Source organism: Scyliorhinus canicula, chromosome 1 (assembly GCF_902713615.1).
Source record: "Scyliorhinus canicula chromosome 1, sScyCan1.1, whole genome shotgun sequence".
Lineage (NCBI taxonomy): Eukaryota > Metazoa > Chordata > Chondrichthyes > Carcharhiniformes > Scyliorhinidae > Scyliorhinus > Scyliorhinus canicula.
In genome coordinates, this window is record NC_052146.1 from 281019241 (window position 1) to 281034291 (window position 15051).

At 46.0% G+C, this 15051-nt stretch overlaps 1 protein-coding gene across 8 annotated transcripts in view; it reads left to right on the forward strand.

The window, feature by feature from the left end:
- Positions 1 to 15051, forward strand: part of LOC119974827 (regulator of G-protein signaling 7) — a 585527-nt gene that overhangs the window by 148387 nt on the left and 422089 nt on the right. The gene's annotated exons all lie outside the window — the stretch shown is intronic.

Below are 15051 nucleotides of genomic sequence, written 5' to 3' on the forward strand. Positions count from 1 at the left end.
AGAGGCTTTAGGAGCAGAGATCACCCTGAATTAGCTTACCTGCAAGACAGATGCCTGATCCTCTAAACTGCGCTACTGCTGGACTCCACCTGCAATTGAACATGTGATGTTGGCAAGTGGCAAGCAAATACGTCCAATTGACGTGCGTGGTCAGGTTTGCAGGCAGACCCCCACATTAGCCGGTCAGGGTGAATGATGCCATAGCAGCACAAGTTCAGATTATTCTAGCGAACACAAGAGCACCATCCCCAGCAGGGGGCAGCATATCCCATCCACGAGGGGCGCCCACAGCTTCCATCTGGGTTTTTAAAGGGTTGAAGTAAATGTAAATGTTAGCTGTTTGATAAGAATGATAATACTCTTGTGATACCTGTCCTGGATTTGCACAGGAACGCTAGATTTAGAGCCGAGGATCAAAGTCCTTCGTTCTACAACATTTCACCTTGTCCTATATATTGAGAGGCTCTTTTAGCTGCGGGTGAAACAAAACCTTTGGAACCACAGCTGAATGAAGAGAAGTAAGTTGCCGTGTCAACCGAGCAGATTTGTCTGTCAGTAATTACAGCCATCTCGGGTTATCATCAACTTGAATTTCAAAAGTAAAAAAACCCCTTACATCTTGACTTCCGTGTATACTTTTGAATAAGTATGGTACAACCTTGCGGAAATTTAAAGAGGAAAAAGTTGAGATTCAGAGAATTTTCAAGCACCTGAAAAAGACAGACTAACGGGGCCAATTTTATGGGGCTTTGTTGTGGGTGCCTATGCTTGCTGATGATGGTTTTCAAAATTGGTTTTCAAAACCCAAACTATTCATTTGTCTCAAATTATGGAAAAGATGTCTCGTGCGGAATTTCACAACTTCGCCCAAGGGTGCCCTTGCATGAACACCGCTGATTTGAAACGGGTGCTCAGTAACTCAATGAACCTGACCTGCCTTGAAGTAATGCTTGCAAGGTCTTGTGCAAGGTTAACACAAAAACTTTGCTTTTTCTTTTATGTCTCTACACTGAAAACCATTTGACTTCCATGTCTCATCCACCCTTGGTGTTTCTGCATTGTCTGACCCTTGTGCTGCTGTACACCATTTCAAATGTGACCATTTAAGGTGTCCTTCCTTCGCCTATTCCAATGTATATTACTTCCCAATTTATTAACATTGTAATTAATCTGACAACACATAGTTACCTAGCTGTCTAGATCCTCCTTTGGAATTGACCATATTCTTCCAGTTTGGTGTCATCAGACAATTTATTTCTATTCCCAGAGGGGGCGAGGAGCGGCCTCTGACGCCGGAGTGAAAGACTCCGGGTTTCACTCCGGTGTCGGCTGTTTCTCTCCATTACGGAGAATCGCGCCCAGGATCTCCAATGAGAAACCTAAATTCAAGCTTGGTGTGTCTGTGGAACAGAAATTCACTGGGGAAGAGATTTAGTCAGATCGAGACAGCCAGATTGTAGTGACTGGAAGAGCCTTTGTGAATATGAATAAAGAGGTAATTGCTTACGGGCAGCACGGTAGCATGGTGGTTAGCATAAATGCTTCACAGCTCCAGGGTTCCAGGTTCGATTCCCGGCTGGGTCACTGTCTGTGTGGAGTCTGCACGTCCTCCCCGTGTGTGCGTGGGTTTCCTCCGGGTGCTCCGGTTTCCTCCCACAGTCCAAAGATGTGCGGGTTAGGTGGATTGGCCATGCTAAATTGCCCGTAGTGTAAGGTTAATGGGGGGATTGTTGGGTTACGGGTATAGGGTGGATACGTGGGGTTGAGTAGGGTGATAATTGCTCGGCACAACATCGAGGGCCGAAGGGCCTGTTCTGTGCTGTACTGGTCTATGGTCTATGATCATAGCCATTTGCTGCTCGGGACAATGGGTGGGCCCTGAGGAGGGAAATGGCATTGGGACCATGGTAGCAATTTGATTTCTATTCCCTGGTAAGTCTTCCGTCTGTTTCCAGAGGTGAGGATGGTGGACAGCATTAACGCCGATGTCAAAGCCCACTCAAAAATAGAGGCAATTGGCGCAACACATCCTTACTGAAAACATGGTGGGGCTGAGACCAAAATTCCACGCCTCCTCCCGCTGTGCATCAGGAAAATGCCATATTTGTCCTTGCCGCAAATCATGCTTTGTACTTTCTTTCTGGAGATCCACCTTTTAAAAAACATACTGAAGGTCTTGATTTATGTGGCCCTTCTAGAACTTCTTTCTGTGCCATCAGCAAATCAGGTCTTTCAGAGTGGTACTGCTTGCAGATAAATTTCATCCTACCCCGTGCGCTACCAATTGCTTTCTGTTTCCTTTCTGTGCAGTATCAAAGTTAAATCAAAGTGCCACTTAAATAAAGCTTGTTTATGTTTGCGGCTCACCTATCAGGCCTGATCATGGCAGATGGCTGCAGAAACACTATAATTATTAAAGCGAAATAATTCCCGTTTCTCCCCACACAAGTATTATTTATGCAATACTGGTGTTTAAAAAGTTGTCATTTGCACCGTGGCAAAATGAGCAAGGTGAGGTTCTGTCTCTCTAATTCATCTCTGGTTGAGTGGGAATAGATCTAAAACATATCGTGGTGAATTTCCACATGTGTATGTGTGCGCGCTTATGCCAATGGAAAATGGTTTGCACTGGCTGATTGTTTAAAAGACATGTGAACATGATAGTTTCCTGAGAGGGCTAACTGTAGTAGCTTTCTGTGTAAATCCCTCGAAAAACAGATGTGACGGTGTTGGGATGCATAGGTATCAGAGCGCAGCCTTTAAGACAGCAGTTCTGGCCGGAAACTGCTGCAGCAGACAGGAGGCAAGTAGATAAAGAAGGAGCAGTGCCCAACTCCCTCACTTGACTCTCATCTAAACTTCACCGCATCTCTCATCAATCATTTTCTGTCACTTCTTTTAAGAACGTCCTCCAGAGGAGCAGCTGGCACTTGCAGTCAAGCAATCAGCAGTGTCTACTGCACAGATAGAAAAGGCGAATGTCATGGTTTCACAGACTTCTACCTGTGAACCACCCTTGAGGAATCTGACATCAGTAGACACAGTTCTCGACAACAGATCTGCCAGAGGTGTCATTGATGCCACCTTGAGAGAAGTGAGCTGGCACTGAGTTTCTGCTCATGCCCAGATCTGAAGACAATTGCCATAAGACGTCCAGTGACAGAGGAACACACTATAGAGCCCCCAGGCTGGACACCCTCTTGGCCAGGCTGGACACGGGCAAAGTCTTTAACCTCTAAAAGGTGTCATTTGTAAAAGTATCCTTCACAATGTTGCCACGACAGAAAGTTATTGCAACATCACAGCTGACATATTAGGCTTAATTCTCCAGCCTTGTGGAGACATCATGGAGGCGCTTTGTGAAGAGGAGAGTGGAAAAATAGAGGGAATTGTGTTCCGGCCACATTGAGAAGATTCGCAGTGTGGCAGGAACACGCTTCAGCTGTCCGCTGAGGAGAGGCAGGCAGCCAACTTACATCACTGAGACCCCAAATTATGTGGCATTGTTGGCGGTTCTCCAATGGTGGAGTGGTGCCTGTCAAGTGCGCAGACCATCAACTTAATGGAAGAGGCCTCTCTGCGACAGACTAGGGGACTATCAGAGACTGAAAGATGGGGCTTCAGGCAGGAAAAGTGGCCCAAACACTTCCGCCTGAAAGACATACCCTCTTCTAGGAGGGGCCTGGGTTTCCACCCTAAGAAAATTTAATTTAGATTTTGCCTTTCAGGGCAACTCTATGTTGAGCTGCCCAAGCTCTGTAACTGCTTGTCCTCTGATTGGGTAAGCATCATCGTGGGCCCACGGAGGATGGCAGGTTTGGATGTGGCCACTTAGGAGGCCACCTCAAGGAAAAAAGCTCTGACAATTTTGTTCCCATTTTGTCACAACATCAGGGTCCTGAAGTCAGGGGGTAAATCTTTCCCAATGTCTTCAGCTTGTGAAACTCATCTAGTCACATCCTCCCTGCCACCGTTTTTCATCCATCGATGAACATGGGGGAAAGGATACTAGGGGACGAGGGCTAGTCCCTAAACACATAGCTAATTACATTTCTGTTTAACCATACCATGCCTGAGCAATACAGCTGCAATGCGAGTCATGGAACTCCCTTGAACATCATAGAACGTACCCAATGGCATTTTGAAGCTAAATTACAGGTGCCTTCATTACTCTGAGGGTTCCCTACGGCATGGCCCAGACAAAGTTACATCATTGTAGTTTCCTGAATTCTGCACAAGTTGGCAAAGCAAAAAGATTTGGAGTTGGGCACAGCGACAATAATGTGGATGGAGACAAGGGACAACCAGAAAATGATGGGTTGACACAATGCACTGCAGCGTTGGAATTCTTCAGCCATTATGATTCACTATTCCCACTGGCAGCACAGACCAGCCCATTGGTTTCCGAGCGATGTGGGGTGGCTTCATTGGGAAATCCCATTGACATGCGACAGGGCCACCAGCAAATAGTGCTCCACTGAGAAACATCAGGCGGGTGGACAGGAGAACTCCGGATGGACAGGTCAGGAAGTAATTGGTAGAACACTGCTTCTGGCGCCCTCAATCCGCTTACATGAAAATTCCTAGTTATTCATTCATAATTCCCTTGATTTTGTACGAAAGAACATTGAAATCATTCTGCCGACCTCAATTTCATTGACTCCCTGAAAATACAAATGAAGAGACTGTAATGAAAAGCAACTACAGACCAAAGCTCCAAATGTGTTCCAGGTCATTCATTTGATGCCAAGCACAATGGGCTAGATTCTCCGCTGCAGGATTCTCCGCTACACCAGCAGCACACCCATGTCTGGGGATTTCCCGATGGCGTGCGGCTGCCCACAATGGGAATACCCCATTGGCCAGCTGGCGGGACGAAGAATCCTGCTGCTGACAGGGATGCGCCGCACCCGAAAACTGGTGTGGCGGGATGGAGAATCCCGCCCAATATTGCACTGAATTCTTTTGTCACTGACATTATCAGGCTGTCATGCTTTACTTAAAAGAAAATATATTTCTATTACTCCTACGAGGTACAACCCCAATGGCTCCAGCAGAGTTAGTGGAAAGCTGCTCTGTTGTTTATGTATGAAGAGGGGGGGCCTCTTTTTCTCTGCAGAAAGAAATTAATTGTCTTTGATGTGGTCTATTACAATCCCAGACCAGACCCCAACAGTGGCGAGCATACCGGACAGAAACTCCAATATTTTATTTTAATTTTCTAAGACTGTGGGGAAATCTCTCCAGGAGTGATTACATAAAGAAACAGCCTACTTCTGACAATAAAGATGATTATTACATTATTATTACAACTGCTCACTTAAATATGCAAATCTGGATACTGCCCAGTGAGAGTGAGATCCAGATCGCAACGTCTAGTGGTATCTTGTTAGATTGTAAATAATGGCCATGACACGTCACCGTGTCGGCCGTTCGATCGCGCCCAAAATCCTAGCTGTTAACTCTGTTTCTCTCTCCCAAGATGCTACCTGACCTGATGAGTATTTTCAGCATTTTATGTTTTCAATCTGAGAACCGATATAGCTGTTGCTTTTTGTATTTTACGACAAAAAGGAACAAAAAAAAATAAACAAAAACAATAATTATGCATTCGGCGTTTGAAAGAATGCATTCAGCTTGCACAGTACTCTGATAAATAAGTGCCATTCATCTCGAACAGCTGCCACTTAGATTTAACAGCAACTCAGGGATTTGCTTCTGATCAAATTACGATATTGCACACTTTTTCAGGGACAAACAAAGATTAACTTTGAGAAACAAAATTCCTGAAAGAAGCAGAATGCTCAGGCCATGACTGAGAATTCAAGCACGTTAGGTCATCCATTTCATCCATCCCCGAGCTGGGTGGTAGCGTTATTCACAGCCCTTTGCAGATTCCCATCCGGCTGAGTGGCTATCTTGGGCCCACAATTAAAACCAATAGGTGGTCAGTCTTTTGAGAACTTGAGGCTGGTTTTCACAGTGGTAGTGCATTGCCTTCCTTCCCCTACCTCCATCTCTGTTGTGAGAATTGGCCAGAATCTCAAGTAGGTCCTGCAGCTCCAGAATTCAAGAGTGGCCATTGCTGAGACTACAATCAGGCCCAGGAAGAACTTTGATGGGTCCGGGATATGATAAGTCCCCACCTTTTAGAGCAGGGAGAATAAGGCAACCTAGGGAGGGCTCAGGGTGGAGGTGAGGGTGGGGGCTGGTTTGTGGAGGAGCCATGTTGGTTTTGGAAGCCAAGCTGGGGTTGGGGGTTTGCGGGGGCTCTGGGCAGCTTTTGGAAGCCAATCAGGGTGAACTAAATTATTGCATAACACCTTTGGAACGGTGTCCCAGAGGCGCAAAGGGCATCTCCCAAATGCTGTGCCCCCTCCCATTCCCATGCCTTTACCAAAACATTTTTTAAAAACTCCTCGCTTCCACCCACCTGCCCATGGTTGAACCATATCATGGGGTGGGCAGTGTGAAATATGGGTCAATTTCTTTGGTAACAAGCTCATTTGTCCATTCATTATTAATTTCAAAATGGTAGGCAGGTTGCTGATTTCAGTGCCCGCTCTCCCGCCGTATTTTGGGTAATGGGTCGGGGGGCAGACAGGAAGTTAGTGAACACGCCCAGCAGGGGGGTGGGGGAGGAGGGGGAGTGTAAAATCCAGCCCTCGGTATTGATCAATTGTATTAGCAATCAACACCGAAAACTGCCTCAGAGTCGAAAACGTGAAACTAATCTGAAACTTAGAATAACAATCATGTGGTTTCTGGTGGGAAAAGCACCTGTGGTCATATTTTCCATTGGTTCATAAATTTGATGAATAATTTAAAGTGTGTAATTGGGTTCAAGAAAGTGATAAGCTTGGATGGCTAGTCTAGTTTTAAAACTACTCTTTTGCTACTATTTCAACTGTTGTAAGGGTGGCATGGTAGCACAGTGTTTAGCATTGTTGCTTCACAGCACCAGGGTCCCAGGTTCGATTCCCGGCTTGGGTCACTGTCTATGGGGAGCCTGGACGTTCATCCCGTGTCTGCGTGGGTTTCCTACGGGTGCTCCGGTTTCCTCCCAGACGTGCTATTGGGTAATTTCAACATTCTGAATTCTCCCTCTGTGTACCCGAACAGGCACCAGAATGTGGCGACTAGGGGCTTTTTACGGTAACTTCATTGCTGTGTTAATGTAAGCCTACTTGTGACAATAAAGATTATTATTATTATATGTAGTTGCTCTGGGTTTGTTTCCAGCCTAAAATCTATGTTTCTTGAGAGATCCTAGGCCTCCATTTTCCTATTTTAAGCAGAGCCTACAGATGTCTCATGCCACTGCTCACTGTCAGAGAAGACAAGAGCTTTATAACATGTTAAACCATTTGTATTATTTTGCTGTTAAGTTACATCTGTCCCTTTAAGGTCTAATTTTTATGAGGATCTCTTTCTGGTGTGAGGCCAATTGCTCTGGGATATTGAGTCAAATTGCAACTTCCCAATCTAATTCAGGAACCTGTCAGGAAAGACTGGGGCTCCTTCCGTTAGAATAAGCAGAAGGCAGAGGAGATGACCTGACAGAGGCTTTTCAAATTATAATGAGGATCAATTGGGTAGGGAAGATGTTTCCACTTGTGGGATGAGATTCATAGATCCAGGGCCATGAATGTAGGCAATAAATCCAATGGGGTGTTCAGGATAAACTTACCTATTCGGAGATGGTAAGAATGTGGAATTTTCCATTACATGCAGCAGTCAATATAAAAAGCGAAGATGCATTTAAGAGGCAGCCAGATATACATTTGAAGGAGAAAGAAAGATGAGGTTGTGTGATCGAGTGAGATGAAATAGGCTGGGAGGAGGTTCAAGAGAATGTTAACACTGCCATTGCCCTGTTCGTCTGAACTGAATCACAGAATCATCAAATTTACAGTGCAGAAGGAGGCCATTTGGCCCATCGAGTCTGCACCGGCCCTTGGAAAGAGCACCCTATTCAAGCCCACACCTCCACTCTGTCCCCGTAACTCAGTAACCCCACCTAACCTTTTTAGACACTAAGTGCAATTAACATGGCCAATCCACCTAACCTGCACATCTTTGGGCTGTGGGAGGAAACCGGAGCACCCGGACGAAACCCACGCAGACACGGGGAGAACGTGCAGACTCCGCAGAGACAATGACCCAAGCCGGGAATCAAACCTTGGACCCTGAGGCTGTGACGCAACAGTGCTAACCACTGTGCTACCGTGACGCCCCCACAGAAAGTTTCTGTGTTCTAAATTCTACGTAACACCTTGAGGTCAGCTCACTATCAGATTAATTTGGAAGTGACTGTTTTTCCGGACATCAGCATCAGAGGGAAGCAACTGAATTTCTCTCCTGATGTTGATGTTTTTAAAGATATGACAAATGAGGCCATTAGCGTCACGTGATAGATGTTTCTGTCACATGGAAGGAGCACATGATTTATTCCATTGTATCAGGTAACAACTGGACCAGAACTATTTCCTTGTCATCGACAAACAGCTCCGACACAAAAAAAGCTGTCAGCAATAGCGAAAGCCAGCTGTAACCATAACAACTCCTGTCTCATTGGCCCTCTCCCAGCTCAATAAGTGGCAAAATAAATAGGATCCATTCTGTCTTTGATACAAAACTCGCTGAACTGATAAACAAATAATTTGCTCGCTCTCCTTGTACCCTCTTTATAAATTGATAAATTATTAGGATGCCTTCTGTCCTTCACGCCAAACTTCCTGATTTGATGAGCAATTTAGTTTTGACACACTTCAGATCCACTTCTGATAAATTATCCGCCAAAGAGAATCCTGCAGTCCTTCACACCAAGCTAATTGAAATCAGTTTCTGCTGCTCACCATTATTTTGCTTTATGATGTACTATATCCATGCACTGCATTTGTTGTGCATGCCTGAAATCAATTAAGATTTGTTCCTTTGATCTGGGCAATACCAGCAAAGCCACGTTTATTATCCGTGCCGTGTTGCTCGAGGGAAGTGGTGCTGGGCTGTCTCCTTTAAATTCCGAAAGCCCTTGTGGCAATGGTGCTTCAGAAAAGGTGTTAGGCATGAAATTCTGGGTTATTGACCCATCAGTGATGAAGAAATATGGCCCCAGTCACGGTGATTTGTGACTGTGAGAGGAACCTGGCGGTGATGGTGTGCCCAAAACATTGCAATTCCAGCCCTTCTCGGGTGATCAAGGTCATTGGAGAAGCAGTTACTATTCAGCATTACAAAGTATTTACAGCACAATAAACAGGCTTTTCAGCCTGACAGGCCCATACCACTTATGTTCCACACAAGATTCCTCCCAGCTTTCTTTATCTAACCCCAATAAAACGTTCTTTCTCCCTTGTGAGTTTTTAGAAAAATGCATGCATGAGATATGGATGTTGCTGGCTGGGCCAAGCATTTCATAGCCATCCCTAATTGCCCTTGCTTGCCTAAGGGCCAACCACGTTGCTGTGGGTCTGGAGCCACATGTAGGCCAGACCAGATTAAGGATGGCTGATTTCCTTCCTTAGAGGAGTGTAGCAGTGTAGTGTGCACCGCAGTGTACCAGGTGGGTTTTTACGACAATGGTCTCACGGTCATCTGATTCCAGATTCTTTTCCTGAATTCAAATTCCGCCAACTGCCCTGGTGGGTTTTGAACTCCGGACCCCAGAGAATTACCCTGGGTCTCAGGATTACTAGTCCAGTAACAATACCGCTATGCCACTGCCTCCCCCAGCTTACCTCAAGGTCACTGATGAAGCAATCTTACTGAGTTGTTGCAGTGTCTTCTGTACATCTTCTACACTGCAGGCACTGCGCAGTGGTGGTGGAGGAGTAAGCAAGTTCAGTTGTAGGAATAGCAATTACTTCAACAGCTTGACAGACAGCTGAATCCCTCACAGTATGGAAACATTCCTGCCTTTTGTTTTTCCGGGATAAATTATTCAGGGCGGGAGAAAAAGTGGCAATTATGTAATAATATTGCTTCAGATGCTTTGTAGATATTTTCTCTGGGGCTCCTCGTTACTGTTTGATTTTTGATGAATTTTGTTTTGCTAAATCCCCCTCCCCACCCCGAAAAAGAAGCCTATTGCAAAATTGCTGTTTGTACTCCAATGTAAATATTGGCACTCATTGTACTGGAGAGCTCTTTATAAAGAGCAGAAACATATTAGAAATTTCAAGGGATCATTTAATAGTGTGAGCCCAAATATGATTTGTGTTCATAGATTCATTGTCATGGAAACAGATGTGGTAGAAATGCCATCGCATTTTAAGGATGATGGAACACACAGTGGTTTATCTGCACTGTCAGCAAATTGTTAAAATTCCTGTACCACCCCTTTTTGCCTGTGAGTTTTGATAGTACATTGCAACTGGCTATTTCATTCTGGGTAACATGAAACCTAAGCCCCCCTCACCTGCTTAACTTCTGTCTTAAATTTGAAGATATTGAGTTTACAGCAAGGCTCACTGGACAGAAAATGGGGGCATTATCATGGCCTGATTTCCTCCCTCCAGATCAGATGTGCTGAGGTCAGTTGTGTACGTGTCAGCTGTGTCTTGGATGGTCACATACTTGCATCTGACTGAGCCCTTCAGGGAACCCTTACCTAAACGGATGCCCTACAGAGACCTCATAACTAAAGGCCCTCCCCCTCCCCCCCCCCTCCCCAACTGACCGCTCAGTAAAGAGACCGCTACCTGGAAGCCAGAGAGCAGTCCAGACATGGGCAGTGAAAATAAATCACTGTTGTAACACTCATCTGGTCATATATTTGCTGGCTCAGACAGAGAAAGCACCATTCCTGGAAAGAGAAAAGCATTGTCCTGTGTTTAAACACCTCAGATCCTTTACCTGCAAGCCATTCATTAATTTCTCTTGGTGGGATGTGATTGATGGTTTTCACAAACATAGCCTTGTTTCATTCATCCCCCTTCATGGATGAGTAACTCTAAGTGTTGTAACTACAATATTTACAAACATCAACCACTTCAAAGAGAGCTAAGTGCTGTCAATGTTCAGCTCAAAATTTCAAAATCACTCAAGCATGAAGGGAGGTGATTGGAATGAAATCAAAGGGTATCCTTGAAATCCTTTCCCTTGCAAAGCACAACTCCATGGCAACAGAATTCTCCAGTCGTTGGGATTCACTTTTCCCACTGGTAGTGTACCCTCGCCAACAGATTTCCCGGCGGTGTGGGGGTGGTTTGAATCAGAAATCCCATTGACAAGAAGATAGAATTCCGCTGCCAGAGAACGGCACCCAGCTGAGAGACACGCGTCTAGTGGACAGAGAATCCTGGCCACCAACTCTATTCTATCTTGGAAATAAATAGATAGCTTGAAGTTTGATTATTTACAACCCAACACTTTCAACACCTTCACAGAAAAATACAGTGCAGAAAAGGCCCTTTAGCCCATCGAGTCTGCACCGCCGCATGAAAGGCGTCTGATCTGCCACTCCTATTCCCAGTTGCCAGCATTTAGCCCATAAAATTGAATGTTAAGACATGCCAAGTGCTCATCCAGGTACATTTTAAAGGATGTGAGGCAACCCGTGTCTACCACTCTCTCAGGCATTGCGTTCCAGACTGTCACCACCCTCTGGATAAAAACTATTTTCTTTATATCCCCCCTGAATCCCCCACCGTTCGTAACAGACCCTTCAACTAAGGGGAACAGCTGTTCCCTATCCACCCTGTCCACGCCCCTCATAATCTTGTGCACCTCAATCAGGTCGACTCTCAGTCTTCTCTGCTTCTGTGAAAACAACCCAAACCTATCCAACCTCTCTTCATAACTAAAATGTTACATCCCAGGCAACATCCTGGTGAAATGCCTCTGCACCCACTCCAGTGCTTTCACATCCTTCCTATAATGTGGCAACCAGAATTGCACACAGTACTCCAGCTGTGGCCTCACCAATGTTCTATGCAACTCCAACATGACTTCCTTGCTTTTGACCGACAGGCTTGGAGGGCCGAAGGGCCTGTTCCTGTGCTATATTGTTCTTTGTAACCTATGCCACGATTGATAAAGGCAGGTTTACCATATGCCTTTTTTGCCACAATATTAACCTGCCCTTCTCATAAATTCATAAGATATAGGACAGAATTAGGCCATTCGGCCCATCGAGCCTGCTCCGCCATTCTATCGCGGCTGATATGTTCCTTATCTGCTACCTACAATACTACAGACCAAGAGCTGGATTGCAAAATCAGCCAGAGCATCTCCTCCCTGGTACACATGACCTAGGAGCAGGAGTCGGCAATTTAGCCTCCCGAGACTAAACACGCTCAATATGATCATGGCTGATCCTATCCTGGCCTCAACTCCACTATCCTGCCTGTCCTCCATAACCCTTCAACCCATTGCCAATTAAAAATCTGTCTAACTCCTCCTTAAATTTACTCACTGTCCCAGCATCCACCGCACTCTGGGGTAGCGAATTCCACAGATTCACAACCCTCTGGGACAAGTAGTTACTCCTCAAATCTGTTTTAAATTTGCTACCTCTTATTCTAAGATGTGGTGATACCGGCTTTGGCCTGGGGTGGGCACAGTAAGACGTCTTACAACACCAGGTTAAAGTCCAACAGCCCCTTCATCAGGTGAGCCTTATTCTGAGATTATGACCTCTCATTTTAGATTGCCCCACAAGAGGAAGCATCAGCTCCAAGTCTACTTTATACCATTTAGCATCTTGTATACCTCAAGTTGATCTCCCCTCATTCTTCTAAACTCTCGAGAGTATAATCCTAAACTGTTCATTGTCTCCTCATGCAACAAACCCCTCATCTCCAGAATCAATCTAGTCAACCTCCTTTGAACTGCCTCCAATGCCACTACTTCTTTCCTCAAATAAGTGGACCAAAACTGTGCGCAATACTCCAGGTGGGGTCTTACCAATGCCTTTTATAATTGCAACAACACTTCCTTACCTTTATACTCAATTCCTTTTGCTATAAATTCCAGCATTCCATTTGCTTTGCTTATTAGCCACTGTACCTGCATGCTCGTTTTCTGTGACTCTGCCTTTAGAGATCTATTTACAAACATACCAAGGCCTCTTTGTTCCAGGACTTCCCAGTGTAGTGCCATTCATTGAATATTTCCTTGTCAAATTGCTCTTTCCAAAGTGTAACACCTCATGCTTTTCAGGATTAATTTCCATCTGCCACTTGGAGGTTAGCAGTCTAACCACTGTGGACACCGATGCTGCTGCCATAGAACGATCTTGAAGCCAAACTCGCAATCCGCGGGATCGGTGGTGGGGACGGAAAACCACAGGAATCAGGAAATGCATGCATATAGTACATAGTTTATATAGTGCATAGAACATACAGTGCAGAAGAAGGCCATTCAGCCCATCGAGTCTGCACCATCCCACTTGAACCCTCAATTCCACCCTATCCCTGTAACCCAATAACCTCTTCCTAACTTTTGTGGTCACTAAGGGCAATTTATCATGGCCAATCCACCTAACCTGCACGTCTTTGGACTGTGGGAGGAAACCGGAGCATCCGTTGGAAACTCACGCAAACACGGGGAGAACGTGCAGACTCTGCACAGACAGTGACCCAGCAGGGAATCGAACCTGGGACCCTGGCGCTGTGAGCCACAGTGCTATCCACTTGTGCTACCGTCCAGCCTCTTGTGTGGGATTCTGCGGGAATCGGCAGGGAGGGCAACTCCGGTGCGAAGGGGTGGTGTGAATCATGCCGGCGTTGGGCCGCCCCAAAGGTGCGGAATCCTCCCCACCTTCAGGGGCTAGTCCGGCACCAGAGTGATTTGCGCCACGCCGGCCGGCGGGGAAGGGCTTGGCGCCACGGCCTCCACCGGCCGGCGCGATTTGGCGCATGCGCGGGAGCGCCAGCATGTGTTGCCGTCCTCCCAGTGCATGCGCCGGGGGGGAGCGTTCATCCCCATGTCGGCCATCACGGAGGACCACAGTGGCCGACGCAGAATAGAGTACCCCCACAACACAGGCCCACCCGCGGATCGGTGGGCCCCGATTGTGGGCCAGGCCACCGTGGGGGCACCTCCCGGGGCCCGATCCCCCTCCACCCCCCTGAGGACTCCAGAGGCCGCCCGCACAGCCAGGTCCCGCCGGCAAATACCTGGTGTAATATACGCCGGCAGGACTGGCCGAAGACGGGCGGCCACTCGGCCCATCGTGGGCTGGAGAATTGCTGGGGGTGGGCCGCTGCTAGTGGACTGCTGACCGGCGCGGCGCGATTCCTGCCCCTGCCAAATCCCTGGCGCCGGAAAATTCGGCAACCAGCAGGGACGGTTTCACGCGCCCCCCGGCGAGGGTCGGAGAATCCCGCCTCATATCTTTCAGAAAAGCAGAAATAAACCGAAAGGCAAATGAAGAATGCCAAAATAATTTATTTTTTTCTGCAGCTGTGTTTTGAGAATGTGAAGCAATCTTTTAAAATATTTTGTTAGCTAATTGGATTGCCATTTAGTGTAACCTGTCTAATCTTTACCTCCAGAGCTTCAAATATATGGGAAAGGAAGCTGTGATATCTGGAAAAGTTGCATAGATTGAATAACACACACTACACCTCCCAGAATGGCAGTCAGTTCAGTAGTTTTCAGGTCATTGCACTCAAAGACAATTTATGACTCAACTAATTATTCTACTGAGTAATACAATTATGTTCGGCTAAGATTTTAAAAGGTCCCTGCCCTGCAGGTACGCAGCACTGACCATCTGGAACCTCTTTATATTGGTGCAAGTAATTAAAGAGTGAAGCTTTAGCTGAAACATATTCTATTAAGCAAAACAAAAATTAATGAGCAAACAGGAGAAAGTGAAAGAGAAGGAATTTTTTCTCTGCTTTTGCACACTTACATCTGAGGCTATTTTGTAGCTGCTCAAGTGGAGAGCTATCTAGTTCGTAAAGAACATCCATTATGCTGCCGCACTAGCAATGAGTAAACTGAAAAGGTAGGCCTTAATAAAGTGAACTGATTATTGGTTAATCAAACTGAAATAAAACTTTAAATAAAAGCACATTGAAATTATAAGATATACAGCCA